Here is a 10883-nt window from a genome sequence, read left to right as displayed (position 1 = left end):
AATCACAATTGCCGGTTATTCCCTTGAAATTGTAATTGCGATTATTAATTACGATTATCACAATTTACATTGAATATATATAGGCGTATTATAATACATGTTGACACAAAAAATTAACACACACACACAAGTACTGCCCCCCTTTACTTAACATACACATCAATTGTAAGAATGACTAATTGTAAAGACTAGCCTACTAATAGATAAACATTAGGACTATGCTGCTAAAGCAATTAAATAGCAGTCCCAAAGTAGTTTTTGTTAATACAATGTTGATATGAGCCACCACAGTCATTTAAAAATATAAAAAATAACACAAAGTGAAAATAAAGGGGCATTTTGGGGTTATGGAAACGACAGTTACCATGGTGAATACACAATACTAACAAGAACTGTTAATGAAACAGCTCCTGGTGAATAGAATGAAAATCATACCTGCGTGCAAATCCTTCTCAGCTAACACGTGATTTGTTGGTATTTTACTTTTATTTCGTGACTTAGTAATTTACATTGTGACGACGTTGCATGCTTGTAGTTTCTTTTGCACTTTATACAGTGAAGCGATACACAGCGCGCGCCGCCGCATTTGCGCGTACAATTGAAGAGTGCGCGCTACGAGCACAGTATAACGACTACCAAGACAGTAAAGTCCGTTTTTCTGAGGTGAAAGTCTTTTTATTTCAGCGTACACTTACGTCACTGCCTGGTATGTCATATTGTGCTGGGTTTTCTGAAGTAGTCGTGATTCGCCTTTCATAACATAATTATGCTCTAAACACACACACGCAGAATGGATTTTCCTTTGTAATCGAGGCTTTGAACGATTACGTAATCGTGGCATCCGTAATCGTAATCGCAATTAGAAATTCGATTCATTGTGCAGCCCTACTTGTAGCCCCTCTTCTCTGACTCTCTGTGAGTCTACGGTGATTATGCACTATATGAGCCCCGGGCTACTGCCCTTGGGACTTTGGTGTCGGATCCCAGTATGCACGGCGTGTTGCATTGTGTTCCCCATAGCGTAAGATATTACGCAGTACGAGAGATACTCTCGTAAGAGAACGTACTCGGTTACTAACGTAACCTCGGTTCTCTCTAGAGAGGGAACGAGTACTGCGTATCTTGCCGTGCATACAACAGCGCTGGTTCGCTTCAGTGATGAAAACCAGTTTGTATCAGCCTGTCGAGCGTATTTATAGGCCAAGGCCCGCCTATTCTGGCGGGACGTGACGAAATGGGCGCGAAGCGCCCCCATTGGGTATCACGTCACGCAGGGCCTCTCTCGATAGACTGCTGCTGTTGCCACAGGGCAGCCAATAGGCGCGCGAGCCGTCTTTCATATGTCTGCATGCTGCCGCACAGCGTTTTACATTATTTACAAAATTAAGGATAATTTTTGGCTTCAATATCTCGTGGAAAAGAGGTTTTCCCCATAGCGTAAGATATTACGCAGTACTCGTTCCCTCTCTAGAGAGAACCGAGGTTAAGTTAGTAACCGAGTACATTTTCAAAATTGTTTTTCAAAAAACTACTGATCCCAGACCTTATGAAATCAACAATATACAGTATATAGTTTATATTCTGTATGTATATATATATATATATATATATATATATATATATATATATATATATTGTGGCTTTAGCTCATCTCTATCAGCTGCACTATGGTATAGGCTACTACGGTAGTGGACTGTTTAGCACATGTTTACATAATTGTCTTTTAGTAGATATTTGTGTAAAATTTAGGCTTATATAGTTGTGTGACTAATTAATACATAATTTGTTTAAAGTATTTTACTTCCAGGAAACAAACCAGAAATATTGATGACTCATCTTGCAATTATAGGGGCGAAAAAATTTGTGCAATAAACTCCTATAACTAAAAGGATGACAAAAGTAGTCCACACAATTTGCAATAGGATCTGTTTTAATTATACAAAGGTCTGAGGAAATTTAACTGAACCTAATAATGAACCTACGTGAAATAAAATAAAGAAAATCTGTTCGGATTCCAACGAAAATCAGATTTGGAACAACATGAGTATTGTGAAATTGTAACATAATTTTGTCTGAACTATTAATTTAATTGTTTAGCGGCGCACTGCCAATCGGTCACCGTAGTCGTAGCCTTCATCTAATTGCTTCGTAACGTTCCACGGCGATGTATTTATACCCCCTCCGAGCGGGAAATTTGTCGCCATCCAGCACCAATCTGTGCGTGAGAGAAGGAGGGGGCGGGAAGGTTCGTTTGAGGAGGGCAGGCTTACCAACGTTACCAGCGCTCCCCCTCTACCATTTTTTCAGCATCTGAGGCAAATACTTAAAACAGTCACCTATTGGACATGAACGAATTTGCTGGAAAATAAGTGGAAAGACAGAGGTGGAAATCAACTGCAGAGCTCAGAAAGTGTCTGAAGTCCGTCGGAGGAAAAAAAGGATTTATCTCTGGTGAGGTGCATTTCATATTTTTTTAGAGCGAATGGTGCGTAAAACGTGTGTCATATCCATTTGAAGATCGGAAGACGTCGTTAAAGGCACGTCTTTGTAAAATCCCGCAGTGTTTTATTCACGAGTAAGTGGTTTTGAGAGGAACACGTCATTTGTTTGAAGGTTTAACAGGTCTCCTCTCGCCACTGCAGACCGATACACTGATGTGAACCTGACCAAGAGCAGGAGCTTATCACGGGCAAGACTGACGAATGTTACTTTGAGAGGATATCACTCAAATATAATATGCGTTTTTTAAAAGATGAATTTTAGTCACTCCATCGATCGGCATTTTATTCACATTGTTGTAATATACTTGCTAATGATGCGACATAAAGCTTTTGTGTAGGTAAAAGTGAACGTGTAGCCTAACTGTGCGTTTAGTGGACATTTTTTCTAATAGGAAATGTGGAAGAAATTTGGATTACTCTTGTAACAACGTAGGCTATAACCTTGAATGAAAACTTGTACTACATTTCATGATTTTGTTTTTCTATTCAAAATTCTAATGTGTTATCGGGTAGAAATGTGATATTGTTGTAATATTCGGAACTTATAGGCTATATTGTAATATGACTACGAATTAATTCAGTTTAAAAAACTACATCTTAGTGTTGCAAATTCGATCGGGCAGATCGCAGTTTGTAAGAGATAACACTTGGGTTACGCGTGCGTATTGTGTAGTTTGTGTTATCTGCATGGTTTTCATATCGTGACAAATCGTTTCAGTCAACAAATAGCCTATTCTGGTTCTTATGGAGTTAATGCGCCCAACAGTAAAGCGCTTATACGGCCAGTTCCTAATGCAAGCGACCTTGCTTTTCAAGAAGGAATGAATGAGGCGTTTGAATATTTATTTAAAGAGAGAGAGAGAGAGAGAGAGAGAGAGAGAGAGAGAGAGAGAGAGAGAGAGAGAGAGAGAGAGAGAGAGAGGGAGAGCGAGAGGGGATGTGTCTTTAGTGCGCAAACATGAAGCGCTTTGGAAATATATAAAAACACTTTATCGTGTAGCCTACTGTAGTTCCTGCAATTACACGTTGCTCATCAAAATTGTTGCATTGTTGGCTAATGTTAAAGGAATATTTACCCCAAAAAAGAAATTATTTAATCATCATCATCATGTTGTTCCCAACTGGCCATCTGTCTTCCTAACTGTACACAAGTGGTTTGGAAAATGGATGTTGTTTCCATGATTTTCTTTCTGCTGTGAATCATATTTCATGTATCCTGATGACATTTCATAGGTCTGTATGAGGATCAGAAAGAACGTGTTAAATTCTTCTTGTTAGCTGTAGCATTTAAATCTCATTAATGTTTGCAAGTTAATTGAGTTTCATTTTAAATTAGACACGAGATCCAATGGTGTTTGACATACTATCAGCCCTTGTATGATGGCCTTACAGTGCCATGTTTGACAAAAGAGAAATTCATTTAATCATGGAAGCAGTTCTGCTTTTAATGTTTGCTCTTATTTAGAAACACTTCTTCATTATTGATCCTTACACTTGGTCAAATAAATGTGTCTACTTAAATTGAATACAAATCCAATCCTGCGCTATACGAACTCTGCTGAGTTCAAGTCAATTAACCCTCTGAGGTCTGAGGCGTTTTCTGGGTCCTGGAGGTGTTCTGACATGCTCTGACATTTGTGCTTATTTCTGTTACTTGTGACATTTTCATGGCTAAAGTCTTATTACATTGTATTCAGCACAAACTCTGCTACAGTAATATGTCAGCAGCATGTATGTAAAAGTTTGGAGTTTTAAGATAATAATGTTTATGCATGGTTTGTGAAAAAACAAAAAACAAATGTCACTGAAATAAGGTCATTAAACCCATAGTGATTATTTCTTCACAAGACTTATGAAAATTGTATCACGTAGCCAAGAATATTTGCTCCAAAACTATGTGAAAATCATCCTACATACTCATTTAGATAAGACAATATATTGATTTAAAATTTGTATGACGTGTTTTGTGTGAGAAAGCTTTATGCGAGGAGGCGTGAATCTCTCATTAATATGAATGCATTTTACACCTTAGAAAGAGAAAGACCCTCCCCTAATGGCCCTATCAGGTGCTATCAGGCCCTATCATCATGAGGAGCCTTGCACAAAGAATGAGGAGAAATTAAAAAAAGAATGGCTTTTAGATTGTCTGGATTTATTTACAACACAACATAATCCAAAGATACACAACAAAGGAAGAAAGCACATTAGTAAACACACTGATCTAAAGAAAAATACTTAAACAGTCACACACCTTTGTGCCATTCCTGAAACATAGTAGCCTACATACCTTTCATGTCCAAGGTGTTTGACTTTTCATTTTACCATGTTCATGTACAGAGACTCATGTGAATGTTGAAGTCAGCAGGACTCTGGTCCCTTTCTAATAAATAAATAAATAAACACCTGCAAACATGTTGATATAAAGACAAACTATAGGGCTGCATGATTATGGGAATAGATTTTAGATTTTTCACACACACACACACACACACACACACACACACACACACACACACACACACACACACACACACACACACACACACACACACACACACACACACATATATACACACCCACTGCCGTTCAAAAGTTTGGGGTCAGTATGATTTTTAATGTTTTTAAAAGAAGTCACTTTTGCTCACAAAGGCTGCATTTATTTGATTAAAAATACAAAACAAACCCAGTGATATTGTGAAATAATATTTCAATGTAAATCACTGATTTCTATGTAAATATATAGTAAAGTGTAATTTATTCATGTGATCAAAAATAATCTTTTATAACATTAAACACTACCGTTCAAAACTTTGGGGTCAGTAAGAATTTGAATTTTATTTTTTGGGGGAAATAAATAAAATGGATTAATACTTTTATTCATCAAGGAGGAATTAAATTGATCAAAAGTGACAGTAAAGACATTTATAATGTTACAAAAGATTCTATTTCAAATAAATGCTGTTGTTTTTAACTTTATGTTCATCAAAGAATTCAGCTTAATATCCTGAGACGGTTATATTAAAAGATCAAATTCTATACTTATTAATAAAGCATAGGCCTACTGTATAGCCTACAGAAAAGCAGATGAAACCAGAATATGAACGCAACGCGTTTAATTAAACGTTAATTTTCCTCCCATTGAAAACCGCTATTATAAAGAAAACGCTTTATGTGACTTTCTATAGGAGGAACACGTTTCGTTCATATTCTGGGTTCATCTGATTATCTACACATAGTATGGTTTCTTAATGAGGTATGTACTATACATTAAGCTATGTAAAAGTGCCCTTTAAGCATTTTAAAAGCTTTTTTCACGTTAAGCGTTTTAGAATGTCCCGAGGAAAACCAACTTGTTAACGTTGGCCTGCAGAAGTGCGATCATGGTTTTCCTGATGATAAATCCAGTCTGGGAAAATATCCTTTCTGATGGTGTGCATCCACACTTTAGATTTTCTTATCCCAGACATTTGTAAAGATTTAAATCCATGCCGTCAAAACGCTCCTCTTTCAGTCACGTATCGAAAGTGAAACTTAAATCTGTCACGGGGGTGTTTGGATTAATTCACGCACATTAGAAATATTTATTACAAGTTTCTTCCTTTGCACATTTGTATTTACAGCATTATCATAATAGGCTCCTATATTAACGTATTGACAGAAAACCGGTAGTTCTATGTGAAATCAGACATTGAGTACCCTCATATAACCTCTGAGAAGATTCGACCGTGAGATTGGTAGTCGAATCAGGCTCCTCCTATAGATGCATCGAATCTTCGACTATTCGGGGTCACCCCTACTATCGAGTATCGAAACGTCTTGTTTTTCGGTGCCAAATTTCGATACCTAAGAGGTTAATCTCGTCAATGTCATTGAGCCTATATGCAACCAGCATGATTGGCTGTGGCGGAAAAAACAGTAGTTTACGCGGTTGCCCAAAGAGACATGGCTCGCACGTGAGGCTGTAGTGTGTGTGTGTAAGCATCCCAACCCCCATAGATGGAAAATATGTTGAAAAGATCAAAAGTGCTACTTTTCACCAGACTCGATGCCTACAGCAAGCCAAGACCAGCAACGACAACACGACAAATCTGATGAAGCACTTGACAGTATATAGAATAAACTTAAGAGCAGAAAGTTGCTCCATCTCGACTGCAAGAATAACTGGAGTCCGTCACAAATGAACCGAAACTCAGCGTATAGGATACATGTCTCACAGACATGAGAAATAGGCCTATAGAATCTTAAAATGTCTACTTTTAAACAAACAAATTTGAAACAAACAGTTTGATTATGTAATCCAAATAAAAAGTGCATTTCTCTCTATAGGCACGCACGCTTTTACTATACTGCAGGAATGACGAGTCCGCATCATCATCTTCATCTTTGCTGCTAACACAGACTCAGAAAACACTAGTTTATTAATAAACAATTAAAATGTCTTATTTTTTCCAGACACATTCATAATCATTAGGCTACTTTTGCCAGTGCTTTGCGGCAAGCTTTATGTGTGCTGAGGGTGAGGCATATATCCCGCCCCCAGTAGCCTATATTTAATTCAAATCACATTTATTTGTAGCTGTAGCATTTTTCAAAATACATATCGTTTCAAAGCAGCTTTATAGAAAATGCATTTCTAAATTACAATTTAGAGTGATCTGATTGGAGATTCAACTTTAATCTATACATATCCATAACTGTTTATTTTACACTGACATAATGAGTTGCTCTGCAGTAAACTTTGTACTAACCGTTTCTGCGCGTTCACTACTGCAACGCAAGATGTCAGCGCCATATTAGGACTTTGGCGGTTTTCGCTTTTCACCAATTGAGAGTGAAGGGGCGTCGTCCATCTTTTTTTACAGTCTATCGGTTATAACCTTTATTTTATATAAATATTCCATACTGAAGGTTGCTTAATACAGCTCAACACTAATGCCTGGTTCAGATTACATGATTTTTTTGTCTGTTACGATAGTCACTGTGTCAGATTACGCATTTTTGGCTCCTAAAATTGTCTTGTCGTAGACAAGAAACATGAAAGACTACACGTTGCTTTCTGACCAGTCATCGCTTGCCGTCTCACACACACACATTCACTCGCACACATAGCCTACACATGCACGCACTCACTCACGCACACATACACACACACACACACACACATACGCTCACTCACTCGCACGCACACGTACAAACTCACTCACTCTTGACGGAACCCGTCGTGAAGGACCAAAAAAAATTTAAACATGCTAGTCTTTTTTTCGTGATGTCGTGAAGCATCGCAGACGCGATGTCGGTTGTCGGCAGTTATGACACACTATACGAAATAAAATGATTGAATCTTGCGTCCCGATGCCCGTTGTCATTTACGAATCCCCACGACACCCTACGTCAAACGGATCGTGCCAAAATCAGGCTAAAATCTTTTATTCTGAACCAGGCATAAGAAAAATGAACTCGTATAGCATTGCTGTTGGTGTGTATGCAAATCGGTGGGAGAGAAAGCATATAGAAATAAAGCTGTGAAATTGCCTGGAACAGATTGAAAACCACGTTAAAGATGTGAAGACCACAGCCCATATCTCTTGGCAAGGTCATGATAATGAGGTCTGTGGCAGATAAGAAATATGGCAGGTTAAATTCTGAAAGCTGAAGGCCTGTGAGCTCCTAAAAAAAAGAGAAGACTCCTCCCTCAAGGGAGCCATTTTGAGCTAGCTTGTGAGCTTGGCTCAGGCCAAAGTTAGAATTATAGCTCCAAATGCAGTGCTTAAAGCAAGAAAATGAACCCGCTTACAGCACTTCTGCAAAACTGAAGTGAGGAACAGTTTATGTCTGCTCTCTCTCTCTAAGGCTTTGGTTCCGCTTACTTCAAGGAGAGATTTATGCTGTGCATTAGCATTTGACTGTAAAGGAATGATGCCAAAGTGATTAAAGTTACTAGGATAAATTATTAGTTTGTGCTGTTGTTTGGGCCAACCTTCCATTATTCCTAACTTTTAAAATTTGCTTCTGTCCTCAAGATATTAAAACTGCTTGTCCTTTTTCAGGCAACTAAAATCAAGATATTGAAACTGAATTCATTTTTAAATATTTATTTATTCATGAGGTAGAGAGGCAGTGTTTTTCTAGAATTTTAGACCTTCTTCAACTCTCTGACATTTGACCACCTTTTTTAATCTAAATGAGCTATGACTCATCTACCGTGGCGTTGCAGGTTTTTGCATTAACCTTGCCCTACCCTTTACACCTTGTTTACAGTATCACATAGGCAGAGTGAGGCAAATAACAAGATGACATCTTAACTGTGACTGTCTCTAAACAGACTTTTCACTGTTACTTCAACCTCTCAAGTGCTTGGAGCTCAGAGCCTCTTTTTGAGTGGGCGGTTATGCTGGAAAGTGGTGAAAAGTCCAGATTTACACGTCAAACTGGGATAGCTGAAAAAAAGCACTGCTTTTTTCTAACGTAGAAAAATGTGTCTGAGCTCTCCAAATCCTTAGTATTTGGTATTCCTAGATGACTCAGCAGTTTTGACGCCTCTGAAGTAGGATTATTTGACAATCCCCACTGAAATTTGCATGTGGTCAGCATGCAGGAAGAAAACACAAAGAAGAGTGTGCCAGACAGCCACATTTATGTATCTGGTTGTCTCAGCTCAGACATGGCCACATTGGAGCCATTCTGACCGAAGCTAGTATTGCAGTCAGACACAGTGTCCTAGGTCATATAAATTAAAAAAAAAATTTTTATGATTTTATTTGGCAGGCTTCCCCATATCTTCATTTTATTGCTATTTGTATACAAACTGGAGTAATGTTTACTTCATTAGAACTGAGTAAGCTAAGATGGTGAACACTGGATAGGCGCTGTTGATGTGTAATTGTAAATCCTTTTATATTAACCTGTTAACCGTTGCCAGAGCGCCGGCGCACTGAAGCGTTTTTTTGTTTAAATAGTTCAAAGTTACTATCAGATTTAAATGTATTACCTTGACAAACTATACATCATTAAAAAGATATAAGACTTAAGTTTCAGTATTTGACCACTATTGTATTCTGAGAAACGTATAGTGACAGTTATGTCTTAATTTGTGTCAGGAGTTATGTAATCAAAAAATGAGTCGATACCTTTAACCCTCTGGGGTCTGAGGCGTTTTCTGGGTCCTGGAGGTGTTTTGACATGCTCTGACATTTGTGCTTATTTCTGTTACTTGTGACATTTTCATGGCTAAAGTCTTATTACATTGTATTCAGCACAAACCCTGCTACAGTAATATGTCAGCAGCATGTATGTAAAAGTTTGGAGTTAAGATAATAATGTTTATGCGTGGTTTGTGAAAAAACAAAAAATAAATGTCACTGAAATAAGGTCATAAAACGTCTCAAGTTACGTATGTAACCCTGGTTCCCTGAGAGGGAACGAGACGCTGCGTTGAGACGCGGTGGGAACGCTCTGCGTGATTGCATCGTGAAGCACCGATGTATAATCAGTCCAATGGAAGAGCGAGACGTCATAGGCGGGTGGCGTCATAGACCAGGAAGCTATAAAGCACACCAGAAAACAGACCGCGACAGCTTCTGAAAAAGCCTGAAGCAAGTCGATCAGGGCATGCAGGAAGTATAGCAGGAGAACGCAGTGTCTCGTTCCCTCTCAGGGAACCAGGGTTACATACGTAACCTGAGACGTTCCCTGAGAGGGAACTCGAGAGCTGCGCTGAGACGCGGTGGGAACCCTATACCCACTACGCCATAATGAGAAATGCCCGTTCTGTGTGAAGTCCTTGCGCACACTAAGAAGCAAGCAGCCTAGCCCCGGGAGTGGAGTGGTCTAGGTCATAAAATCTGACAAATGTATGTGGTGAGGACCAGCTTGCCCGCTTACAAATGTCCTGAAGGGAAACCCCCGAAATTAAAGCCTAGAGGCAGCCATACTCCTTGTAGAATGGGCCTGAACAGCCATAGGTGAAGGCTGTCCGGCCGCTTCATAAGCAAGTGTGATAGCCTCAACTACCCACTTGCTCATTATCTGTTTAGATGCAGGGCAACCTATCTTAAGTTACCCGAAGCAGACAAATAATTGTTCTGATATGCGCCACTGAGCAGCTCTGTGGACATGCGCATCCAAAGCCCGGACAGGGCATAACAGATTAAGTTTTTCCTGATCTGGGGTATTAAAGGTGGAGGACAGAAGGCCTGGAGCACAAATGACCCGCACATTTAGTAGGGAACTAAGAAATACAACCCGACCTGGGGGGAAGAAATACTACCTCCAAACCAGGTGCAAATCCAAGTACGTGCAGGCGTAAGCCTCATGTACCACGGAGAAGACGAAATTAAGGATCTCTCCTCAGAGATAACCCAGCAAAGAAACATTCATTACAGA

At 39.0% G+C, this 10883-nt stretch overlaps 1 protein-coding gene across 1 annotated transcript in view; it reads left to right on the top strand.

Annotated features, from left to right (window-relative positions):
- The first annotated feature begins 2279 nt into the window (after nt 1–2279).
- Nucleotides 2280–10883, top strand: part of gabra3 (gamma-aminobutyric acid type A receptor subunit alpha3) — a 725881-nt gene continuing 717277 nt past the window's right edge. Inside the window, exon 1 of the mRNA XM_077197385.1 lies at nt 2280–2451. The gene's annotated coding sequence lies outside the window, so the exon portion shown is untranslated. The remainder of the gene's footprint in view (nt 2452–10883) is intronic.

This window comes from Siphateles boraxobius, unplaced genomic scaffold (assembly GCF_051911475.1).
Source record: "Siphateles boraxobius isolate OS27281-9 unplaced genomic scaffold, OSU_SipBor_1 11, whole genome shotgun sequence".
NCBI classification, from domain to species: domain Eukaryota; kingdom Metazoa; phylum Chordata; class Actinopteri; order Cypriniformes; family Leuciscidae; genus Siphateles; species Siphateles boraxobius.
This window is presented reverse-complemented; position numbering and strand designations above follow the sequence as displayed.